Below are 12,385 nucleotides of genomic sequence, written 5' to 3' on the forward strand. Positions count from 1 at the left end.
ATTTGCTCTTTAATTGTCTATATTATTCAAATAATTTCAATTTAATCATATTACTAGACAGCAACAGATAAAATTGAATTACAGCCGAACACGGTTAACATATGTACATACATAAGGTTAACAGAGACTGCTTTCGATTGCACAATATCGATTATTTTCACAGGTATTTTACCACACTTAAACGATAGTTGAACAATATTTAAAACATGTGTTGAACAATATTTAAAACATAATGTAGCAAATTGGGGTTAATGAATTCCGAAATCAATAACATTATATATTATATATTAATTGCAGGAACAGGGAATCGATCAGCTTTGTTTCTCGCTTGTCTGATCTATAGACTTTAAAGTAGATTGGATGTCATATGAAATTGTCTTAGTATATGACAACATTAATTGCTTTCTTTTTCATAGCCGATTAGGTTGTTTGTTGATGTACTCGCTCTTCATTATATTTGGTCCCTTCAAATTCCTCTTGGCTGCAGGAAAGCCTCTTGAGATGTTTTAATCAGATAAGACTCTCTTTTAGTTGAATTTCTAATATACCTCAATCCTTTCAATATTCATCTGAATATTTTATTTTGCAGCTTACGCACCCGAAAGAGCTGTGCATTTGAGGTGAGTGCAGCCAAGAAACACAAGGAACTGATCGAGCCATCAGCAGCATTTTGTAATCCATTGCAAGACGCCTATTATGACATATGAGTCACCCCAATACAATTGCTCTTGCACTTATTTTAATACATAGTCGAATTACACATGTGGCAAGTGAAAGCATACGGCTGAGTTCTATTCGATCGATAGATAGATAAGTGAGTTTTTATTTATTGGCCAATTCATCTTCTTCAAATTATAATGCCTCTCTCATTCAGGTTTCTCAGCGTATACAAAACATGAGCTGATGATCATTTGACAACGTGATGAAAATTCTGCTGGATTCAAATAATTGCAAGGGTGGTCAGCAGTACACATTATTACGGTGACATCCGCAAATGCTCTTTTCGTTCAGCTCCAGGTATTGCCGATTTTGCGTTAGTAATGACAGCGGCTCAGATGATGAATAGATTTAATATGAATAGAATTGGACCTAAAAAGGAACCGTTTGAAACGCCAGCCGTTATTTTTGCATCATTACTTTTAACTGTAAGGGAGCGTTACTGCTGTGTGGTTTATTACAACAGCAATTTTAACCGGTTCAACCTAGGAACTAGAGGTAACATTATTTTTACTTAACATGGCTAGTATATAATGCTTCTTGGCTGCCCCGACAGTAATTTTTGGTTTAAATCTACTAACTTATACATGGTCACACTTAAGCGAGCAAAGATAAACAAATAAGACAAAAACATTGAAATTGCGTAGAAATACGTGAATTTCGTGAAAATATAAATAATTATAATGTTTAATTCCAGAACACGCATCCAGGACAGTTTTTGATTGTCATCAGGTAAGTATTGCAGATGTCCTTATAATCATCCAGTGCGGAAGTCGTCAGTGTTGTTGTCACCGATGATTGGCATGAGTTGTTACGGTTAGTATTGAGTATTGTGTATTGCATTGGAATTAAACTATTTTTTTATTATTATCAGAGTTGGGATTAGTTGGAATCGTGTTAAACTGTAGTTGTGAGGTGAGTACATCATACAGACACACACACAAACATTTATACTTATGCATGTAGACAGAGTGAGAATTTGACCTCTATACATTTAGAGCAGATAATAAACTAACAACCATGTTATTTTCTATTTTAGAGTGAGTGTCTGGATCACTCTTCTAATCGTTCATCTAAATGGATTGCTGCAATGTGTTTCTCGACGACAGCGATTCAGTGTGACCCTCCATATTGCTGCCATATGCTGCGTCTATTTGGTCAAGTGGGCCAAATAGTTTGATATCAGCAGCTTTTATGCCAGTGCACTATATTGCTTAAGGATCATGCACGCTCATTGTCGTGATTGAGGCCTAACAGGGAAGACTTCAATCATTGCTGTGTGATGATTGGCTTGAGTGCTGGCGTCCGCTTCCAATTGGCAACTCTTACAGTATCACAAGAGTACCGAATGAAATAGTACTGGCATCTTCCGTATCAGTGCGGCAACCGTGATGATGTTCATACAAGGGCACTGCCCTTGCAATGGCCTAACTGGGAAGGCCTCTAACTTCCCCTTGCGATGCATGGTTTGGGAGCTGGCATCTGCTCCAAATTTGACATTTGCAGCAAGTTGTATAGATTGATGAGATTTGGTAAATGGATTAATATTAGTTAATTACATTCAAATTTTCGTCTAGTCTTATTGAACTTGCTGCAAATGTCAAATTTGGAGCAGATGCCAGCTCCCAAACAATGCATCGCAAGGGAAGTTAGAGGCCTTCCCAGTTAGGCCATTGCAAGGGCCGCGCCCGTGTATAAACATCATCACGGTTGCCGCACTGATACGGAAGATGCCAGTACTATTTCATTCGGTACTCTTGTGATACTGTAAGAGTTGCCAATTGGAAGCGGACGCCAGCACTCAAACCAATCATCACACAGCAATGATTGAAGTCTTCCCTGTTAGGCCTCAATCACGACAATGAGCGTGCATGATCCTTAAGCAATATAGTGCACTGGCATAAAAGCTGCTGATATCAAACTATTTGGCCCACTTGACCAAATAGACGCAGCATATGGCAGCAATATGGAGGGTCTCACTGAATCGCTGTCGTTGAGAAACACATTGCAGCAATCCATTTAGATGAACGATTAAAAGAGTGATCCAGACACTCACTCTAAAATAGAAAATAACATGGTTGTTAGTTTATAATCTGCTACTAAATGTATAGAGGTCAAATTCTCACTCTGTGTACATACATAAGTATAAATGTTTGTGTGTGTGTCTGTATGATGTACTCACCTCACAACTACAGTTTAACACGATTCCAACTCTGAAAAATGATAAAAAATTAGTTTAATTCCAATGCAATACACAATACTCAATACTAACCGTAACAACTCCTGCCAATCATCGGTGACAACAACACTGACGACTTCCACACTGAATGATTATAAGGACATCTGCAATACTTACCTGAAGGCAATCATAAACTGTCCTGGATGCGTGTTCTGGAATTAAACATTATAATTATTTATATTTTCACGAAATTCACGTATTTCTACGCAAATTCAATGTTTTGGTCTTATTTGTTTATCTTTGCTCGCTTAAGTGTGACCATGTACAAGTTAGTAGATTTATACCAAAAATTACTGTCGGGACAGTCAAGAAGCATTATATACTAGCCATGTTAAGTAAACATAATGTTAACTCTAGTTCCTAGGTTAAACCGGCAGCAGTACTATCAATTTAACTAAAAGTGTGTTTTTCCTAATGCAATTCATGCACTCGGACAAACAATTGTCTATTTCAGCAAAAAAGTTGAACAACAACAAAAACAATGAGTCTTAAGTTGCATAAAGTGGCAAAGATGCAAGTGGTGCAACAATAGCAAGCAATATGAACTTATTTGTTTTCAATTTAATTAAAGTGTCAAGTCATGCTTGCTTTAAGACTATCAATTCTGTAATTGCTTTCCTCCTGCTGATATTGTTTTACTGCTGATTAGAGTGTCGTCAGAGAGTCATTGTTACTACCAGAATTTCTATAAACTAGAGTTACCTGTCTGTTTGATGTCATTAATGATTTACTTTACGTTCATTAATGCATGAATTTTATTAACAAATAATTTGTTACCATCCTCTTCAAGTGCATTCTTGCTTCGTCTCTGATGTGTGAGTAGTTGGATTTCATACTCGTTTAACATAGTTCATATAACATTATATGCTTTCAGGCAGCATTGTCATGATTGTCGGCACCATTGTGACGAATAACGGAAGGATTTTAACATGATGTGTTGACTCCTCTGTTCTCATTGGTATTTGCTTAACGTTATTGTATCGTTGCTAAGCTATTATTTGTGATTTATTTATATGATGTTTCATTCAGATATTCTGTTAGGGAATGAGAATTGTAATCTACGTTTTTCTGATACAATTGGCAAAACCACTTTTGAGAGATATTGTTTATAATGCTGAGTAAGAGATAACTGGGTCTTGCTGAGGTTCCTACTTGACAATGCATTTCCTTTTCAGTGATATATAATTTCGTGCAATTGTGCTGTTTTATGTTCGTTTATATTTAGTATTTTCAATAATTGGGGTCTTTAAAGTCTCAGTGGTCGAGTCTAGGTTTTCCTTTTCCAATGCTGCGGAATATGGCACATCATTGTATTGCTTACCTTCGTTTGTCACTGCTGCACTAATATTTGCAGCTGTATCCTTTGTTGGTTGATGGCTTCTTGATTATTTTATGTTTTTTTTCCCCTAGTGTTGTTTTATTTCCTTTGCTTAGCCACACAATTGTTGAGCTATTAGCAGAAATAATAGCCAACCGAGAAGATACACTCTTTAATGTTAATCATTTTCTACAAGACTGTTTACTGTTCACCCATCTACATATACATATATATATTGAATAAACACTTTAATGAAAATCTAATTATTTTTTGTATACACAATTTGCTCTTTAATTGTCTATATTATTCAAATAATTTCAATTTAATCATATTACTAGACAGCAACAGATAAAATTGAATTACAGCCGAACACGGTTAACATATGTACATACATAAGGTTAACAGAGACTGCTTTCGATTGCACAATATCGATTATTTTCACAGGTATTTTACCACACTTAAACGATAGTTGAACAATATTTAAAACATGTGTTGAACAATATTTAAAACATAATGTAGCAAATTGGGGTTAATGAATTCCGAAATCAATAACATTATATATTATATATTAATTGCAGGAACAGGGAATCGATCAGCTTTGTTTCTCGCTTGCCTGATCTATAGACTTTGATGTCGATTGGATGTCATATGAAATTGTCTTAGTATATGACAACATTAATTGCTTTCTTTTCATAGCCGATTAGGTTGTTTGTTGATGTACTCGCTCTTCATTATATTTGGTCCCTTCAAATTCCTCTTGGCTGCAGGAAAGCCTCTTGAGATGTTTTAATCAGATAAGACTCTCTTTTAGTTGAATTTCTAATATACCTCAATCCTTTCAATATTCATCTGAATATTTTATTTTGCAGCTTACGCACCCGAAAGAGCTGTGCATTTGAGGTGAGTGCAGCCAAGAAACACAAGGAACTGATCGAGCCATCAGCAGCATTTTGTAATCCATTGCAAGACGCCTATTATGACATATGAGTCACCCCAATACAATTGCTCTTGCACTTATTTTAATACATAGTCGAATTACACATGTGGCAAGTGAAAGCATACGGCTGAGTTCTATTCGATCGATAGATAGATAAGTGAGTTTTTATTTATTGGCCAATTCATCTTCTTCAAATTATAATGCCTCTCTCATTCAGGTTTCTCAGCGTATACAAAACATGAGCTGATGATCATTTGACAACGTGATGAAAATTCTGCTGGATTCAAATAATTGCAAGGGTGGTCAGCAGTACACATTATTACGGTGACATCCGCAAATGCTCTTTTCGTTCAGCTCCAGGTATTGCCGATTTTGCGTTAGTAATGACAGCGGCTCAGATGATGAATAGATTTAATATGAATAGAATTGGACCTAAAAGGAACCGTTTGAAACGCCAGCCGTTATTTTTGCATCATTACTTTTAACTGTAAGGGAGCGTTACTGCTGTGTGGTTTATTACAACAGCAATTTTAACCGGTTCAACCTAGGAACTAGAGGTAACATTATGTTTACTTAACATGGCTAGTATATAATGCTTCTTGGCTGCCCCGACAGTAATTTTTGGTTTAAATCTACTAACTTATACATGGTCACACTTAAGCGAGCAAAGATAAACAAATAAGACCAAAACATTGAAATTGCGTAGAAATACGTGAATTTCGTGAAAATATAAATAATTATAATGTTTAATTCCAGAACACGCATCCAGGACAGTTTTTGATTGTCATCAGGTAAGTATTGCAGATGTCCTTATAATCATCCAGTGCGGAAGTCGTCAGTGTTGTTGTCACCGATGATTGGCATGAGTTGTTACGGTTAGTATTGAGTATTGTGTATGTATGTGCTGCAAATGTCAAATTTGGAGCAGATGCCAGCTCCCAAACAATGCATCGCAAGGGGAAGTTAGAGGCCTTCCCAGTTAGGCCATTGCAAGGGCCGTGCCCGTGTATAAACATCATCACGGTTGCCGCACTGATACGGAAGATGCCAGTACTATTTCATTCGGTACTCTTGTGATACTGTAAGAGTTGCCAATTGGAAGCGGACGCCAGCACTCAAACCAATCATCACACAGCAATGATTGAAGTCTTCCCTGTTAGGCCTCAATCACGACAATGAGCGTGCATGATCCTTAAGCAATATAGTGCACTGGCATAAAAGCTGCTGATATCAAACTATTTGGCCCACTTGACCAAATAGACGCAGCATATGGCAGCAATATGGAGGGTCTCACTGAATCGCTGTCGTTGAGAAACACATTGCAGCAATCCATTTAGATGAACGATTAGAAGAGTGATCCAGACACTCACTCTAAAATAGAAAATAACATGGTTGTTAGTTTATTATCTGCTACTAAAGGTATAGAGGTCAAATTCTCACTCTGTGTACATACATAAGTATAAATGTTTGTGTGTGTGTCTGTATGATGTACTCACCTCACAACTACAGTTTAACACGATTCCAACTCTGAAAAATGATAAAAAATTAGTTTAATTCCAATGCAATACACAATACTCAATACTAACCGTAACAACTCCTGCCAATCATCGGTGACAACAACACTGACGACTTCCACACTGGATGATTATAAGGACATCTGCAATACTTACCTGAAGGCAATCATAAACTGTCCTGGATGCGTGTTCTGGAATTAAACATTATAATTATTTATATTTTCACGAAATTCACGTATTTCTACGCAAATTCAATGTTTTGGTCTTATTTGTTTATCTTTGCTCGCTTAAGTGTGACCATGTACAAGTTAGTAGATTTATACCAAAAATTACTGTCGGGACAGTCAAGAAGCATTATATACTAGCCATGTTAAGTAAACATAATGTTAACTCTAGTTCCTAGGTTAAACCGGCAGCAGTACTATCAATTTAACTAAAAGTGTGTTTTTCCTAATGCAATTCATGCACTCGGACAAACAATTGTATATTTCAGCAAAAAAGTTGAACAACAACAAAAACAATGAGTCTTAAGTTGCATAAAGTGGCAAAGATGCAAGTGGTGCAACAATAGCAAGCAATATGAACTTATTTGTTTTCAATTTAATTAAAGTGTCAAGTCATGCTTGCTTTAAGACTATCAATTCTGTAATTGCTTTCCTCCTGCTGATATTGTTTTACTGCTGATTAGAGTGTCGTCAGAGAGTCATTGTTACTACCAGAATTTCTACAAACTAGAGTTACCTGTCTGTTTGATGTCATTAATGATTTACTTTGTACATATGCATGAATTTTATTAACAAATAATTTGTTACCATCCTCTTCAAGTGCATTCTTGCTTCGTCTCTGATGTGTGAGTAGTTGGATTTCATACTCGTTTAACATAGTTCATATAACATTATATGCTTTCAGGCAGCATTGTCATGATTGTCGGCACCATTGTGACGAATAACGGAAGGATTTTAACATGATGTGTTGACTCCTCTGTTCTCATTGGTATTTGCTTAACGTTATTGTATCGTTGCTAAGCTATTATTTGTGATTTATTTATATGATGTTTCATTCAGATATTCTGTTAGGGGAATGAGAATTGTAATCTACGTTTTTTCTGATACAATTGGCAAAACCACTTTTGAGAGATATTGTTTATAATGCTGAGTAAGAGATAACTGGGTCTTGCTGAGGTTCCTACTTGACAATGCATTTCCTTTTCAGTGATATATAATTTCGTGCAATTGTGCTGTTTTATGTTCGTTTATATTTAGTATTTTCAATAATTGGGGTCTTTAAAGTCTCAGTGGTCGAGTCTAGGTTTTCCTTTTCCAATGCTGCGGAATATGGCACATCATTGTATTGCTTACCTTCGTTTGTCACTGCTGCACTAATATTTGCAGCTGTATCCTTTGTTGGTTGATGGCTTCTTGATTATTTTATGTTTTTTTTCCCCTAGTGTTGTTTTATTTCCTTTGCTTAGCCACACAATTGTTGAGCTATTAGCAGAAATAATAGCCAACCGAGAAGATACACTCTTTAATGTTAATCATTTTCTACAAGACTGTTTACTGTTCACCCATCTACATATACATATATATATTGAATAAACACTTTAATGAAAATCTAATTCTTTTTTGTATACACAATTTGCTCTTTAATTGTCTATATTATTCAAATAATTTCAATTTAATCATATTACTAGACAGCAACAGATAAAATTGAATTACAGCCGAACACGGTTAACATATGTACATACATAAGGTTAACAGAGACTGCTTTCGATTGCACAATATCGATTATTTTCACAGGTATTTTACCACACTTAAACGATAGTTGAACAATATTTAAAACATGTGTTGAACAATATTTAAAACATAATGTAGCAAATTGGGGTTAATGAATTCCGAAATCAATAACATTATATATTATATATTAATTGCAGGAACAGGGAATCGATCAGCTTTGTTTCTCGCTTGCCTGATCTATAGACTTTGATGTCGATTGGATGTCATATGAAATTGTCTTAGTATATGACAACATTAATTGCTTTCTTTTTCATAGCCGATTAGGTTGTTTGTTGATGTACTCGCTCTTCATTATATTTGGTCCCTTCAAATTCCTCTTGGCTGCAGGAAAGCCTCTTGAGATGTTTTAATCAGATAAGACTCTCTTTTAGTTGAATTTCTAATATACCTCAATCCTTTCAATATTCATCTGAATATTTTATTTTGCAGCTTACGCACCCGAAAGAGCTGTGCATTTGAGGTGAGTGCAGCCAAGAAACACAAGGAACTGATCGAGCCATCAGCAGCATTTTGTAATCCATTGCAAGACGCCTATTATGACATATGAGTCACCCCAATACAATTGCTCTTGCACTTATTTTAATACATAGTCGAATTACACATGTGGCAAGTGAAAGCATACGGCTGAGTTCTATTCGATCGATAGATAGATAAGTGAGTTTTTATTTATTGGCCAATTCATCTTCTTCAAATTATAATGCCTCTCTCATTCAGGTTTCTCAGCGTATACAAAACATGAGCTGATGATCATTTGACAACGTGATGAAAATTCTGCTGGATTCAAATAATTGCAAGGGTGGTCAGCAGTACACATTATTACGGTGACATCCGCAAATGCTCTTTTCGTTCAGCTCCAGGTATTGCCGATTTTGCGTTAGTAATGACAGCGGCTCAGATGATGAATAGATTTAATATGAATAGAATTGGACCTAAAAGGAACCGTTTGAAACGCCAGCCGTTATTTTTGCATCATTACTTTTAACTGTAAGGGAGCGTTACTGCTGTGTGGTTTATTACAACAGCAATTTTAACCGGTTCAACCTAGGAACTAGAGGTAACATTTTGTTTACTTAACATGGCTAGTATATAATGCTTCTTGGCTGCCCCGACAGTAATTTTTGGTTTAAATCTACTAACTTATACATGGTCACACTTAAGCGAGCAAAGATAAACAAATAAGACAAAAACATTGAAATTGCGTAGAAATACGTGAATTTCGTGAAAATATAAATAATTATAATGTTTAATTCCAGAACACGCATCCAGGACAGTTTTTGATTGTCATCAGGTAAGTATTGCAGATGTCCTTATAATCATCCAGTGCGGAAGTCGTCAGTGTTGTTGTCACCGATGATTGGCATGAGTTGTTACGGTTAGTATTGAGTATTGTGTATTGCATTGGAATTAAACTATTTTTTTATTATTATCAGAGTTGGGATTAGTTGGAATCGTGTTAAACTGTAGTTGTGAGGTGAGTACATCATACAGACACACACACAAACATTTATACTTATGTATGTACACAGAGTGAGAATTTGACCTCTATACATTTAGTAGCAGATTATAAACTAACAACCATGTTATTTTCTATTTTAGAGTGAGTGTCTGGATCACTCTTCTAATCGTTCATCTAAATGGATTGCTGCAATGTGTTTCTCGACGACAGCGATTCAGTGTGACCCTCCATATTGCTGCCATATGCTGCGTCTATTTGGTCAAGTGGGCCAAATAGTTTGATATCAGCAGCTTTTATGCCAGTGCACTATATTGCTTAAGGATCATGCACGCTCATTGTCGTGATTGAGGCCTAACAGGGAAGACTTCAATCATTGCTGTGTGATGATTGGTTTGAGTGCTGGCGTCCGCTTCCAATTGGCAACTCTTACAGTATCACAAGAGTACCGAATGAAATAGTACTGGCATCTTCCGTATCAGTGCGGCAACCGTGATGATGTTCATACAAGGGCACTGCCCTTGCAATGGCCTAACTGGGACGGCCTCCAACTTCCACTTGCGATGCATTGTTTGGGAGCTGGCATCTGCTCCAAATTTGACATTTGCAGCAAGTTGTATAGATTGATGAGATTTGGTAAATGGATTAATATTAGTTAATTACATTCAAATTTTCGTCTAGTCTTATTGAACATAACACCCATTGGGACGTGAACACTCTGTATCTGGGAGGTGAACACTGTATCACTCTGTACTGTAGTTGTTATTCTTGTTGTTGTGTTTAGAAGTGCCAGAGTTGTAGTAGAGCTTTGCTGCTAAATAGGTTGTGATACAGACAATCATAATCCGAATGAGACGACCAGAAGCCACCATAGATGACATGCCAAAAAAATGCCACTTGCGTCAACTTGCTGCAAATGTCAAATTTGGAGCAGATGCCAGCTCCCAAACAATGCATCGCAAGGGGAAGTTAGAGGCCTTCCCAGTTAGGCCATTGCAAGGGCCGTGCCCGTGTATAAACATCATCACGGTTGCCGCACTGATACGGAAGATGCCAGTACTATTTCATTCGGTACTCTTGTGATACTGTAAGAGTTGCCAATTGGAAGCGGACGCCAGCACTCAAACCAATCATCACACAGCAATGATTGAAGTCTTCCCTGTTAGGCCTCAATCACGACAATGAGCGTGCATGATCCTTAAGCAATATAGTGCACTGGCATAAAAGCTGCTGATATCAAACTATTTGGCCCACTTGACCAAATAGACGCAGCATATGGCAGCAATATGGAGGGTCTCACTGAATCGCTGTCGTTGAGAAACACATTGCAGCAATCCATTTAGATGAACGATTAAAAGAGTGATCCAGACACTCACTCTAAAATAGAAAATAACATGGTTGTTAGTTTATAATCTGCTACTAAATGTATAGAGGTCAAATTCTCACTCTGTGTACATACATAAGTATAAATGTTTGTGTGTGTGTCTGTATGATGTACTCACCTCACAACTACAGTTTAACACGATTCCAACTCTGAAAAATGATAAAAAATTAGTTTAATTCCAATGCAATACACAATACTCAATACTAACCGTAACAACTCCTGCCAATCATCGGTGACAACACTGACGACTTCCACACTGGATGATTATAAGGACATCTGCAATACTTACCTGAAGGCAATCATAAACTGTCCTGGATGCGTGTTCTGGAATTAAACATTATAATTATTTATATTTTCACGAAATTCACGTATTTCTACGCAAATTCAATGTTTTGGTCTTATTTGTTTATCTTTGCTCGCTTAAGTGTGACCATGTACAAGTTAGTAGATTTATACCAAAAATTACTGTCGGGACAGTCAAGAAGCATTATATACTAGCCATGTTAAGTAAACATAATGTTAACTCTAGTTCCTAGGTTAAACCGGCAGCAGTACTATCAATTTAACTAAAAGTGTGTTTTTCTTAATGCAATTCATGCACTCGGACAAACAATTGTCTATTTCAGCAAAAAAGTTGAACAACAACAAAAACAATGAGTCTTAAGTTGCATAAAGTGGCAAAGATGCAAGTGGTGCAACAATAGCAAGCAATATGAACTTATTTGTTTTCAATTTAATTAAAGTGTCAAGTCATGCTTGCTTTAAGACTATCAATTCTGTAATTGCTTTCCTCCTGCTGATATTGTTTTTACTGCTGATTAGAGTGTCGTCAGAGAGTCATTGTTACTACCAGAATTTCTACAAACTAGAGTTACCTGTCTGTTTGATGTCATTAATGATTTACTTTGTACATATGCATGAATTTTATTAACAAATAATTTGTTACCATCCTCTTCAAGTGCATTCTTGCTTCGTCTCTGATGTGTGAGTAGTTGGATTTCATACTCGTTTAACATAGTTCATATAA

The 12,385-nt window shown here is 36.3% G+C and overlaps 1 long non-coding RNA gene across 1 annotated transcript; it reads left to right on the forward strand.

Moving 5' to 3' along the window:
• Positions 1-9,592: 9,592 nt before the first annotated feature.
• LOC133849684 (uncharacterized) lies at positions 9,593-10,585 on the forward strand. The gene is made up of 3 exons (XR_009895424.1): positions 9,593-9,893; positions 9,952-10,035; positions 10,118-10,585. It is a non-coding gene; the product is annotated as an uncharacterized LOC133849684 (long non-coding RNA).
• Positions 10,586-12,385: the final 1,800 nt, after the last annotated feature.

This window comes from Drosophila sulfurigaster, unplaced genomic scaffold (genome assembly GCF_023558435.1).
Source record: "Drosophila sulfurigaster albostrigata strain 15112-1811.04 unplaced genomic scaffold, ASM2355843v2 contig_182_pilon, whole genome shotgun sequence".
Taxonomy (NCBI): domain Eukaryota; kingdom Metazoa; phylum Arthropoda; class Insecta; order Diptera; family Drosophilidae; genus Drosophila; species Drosophila sulfurigaster.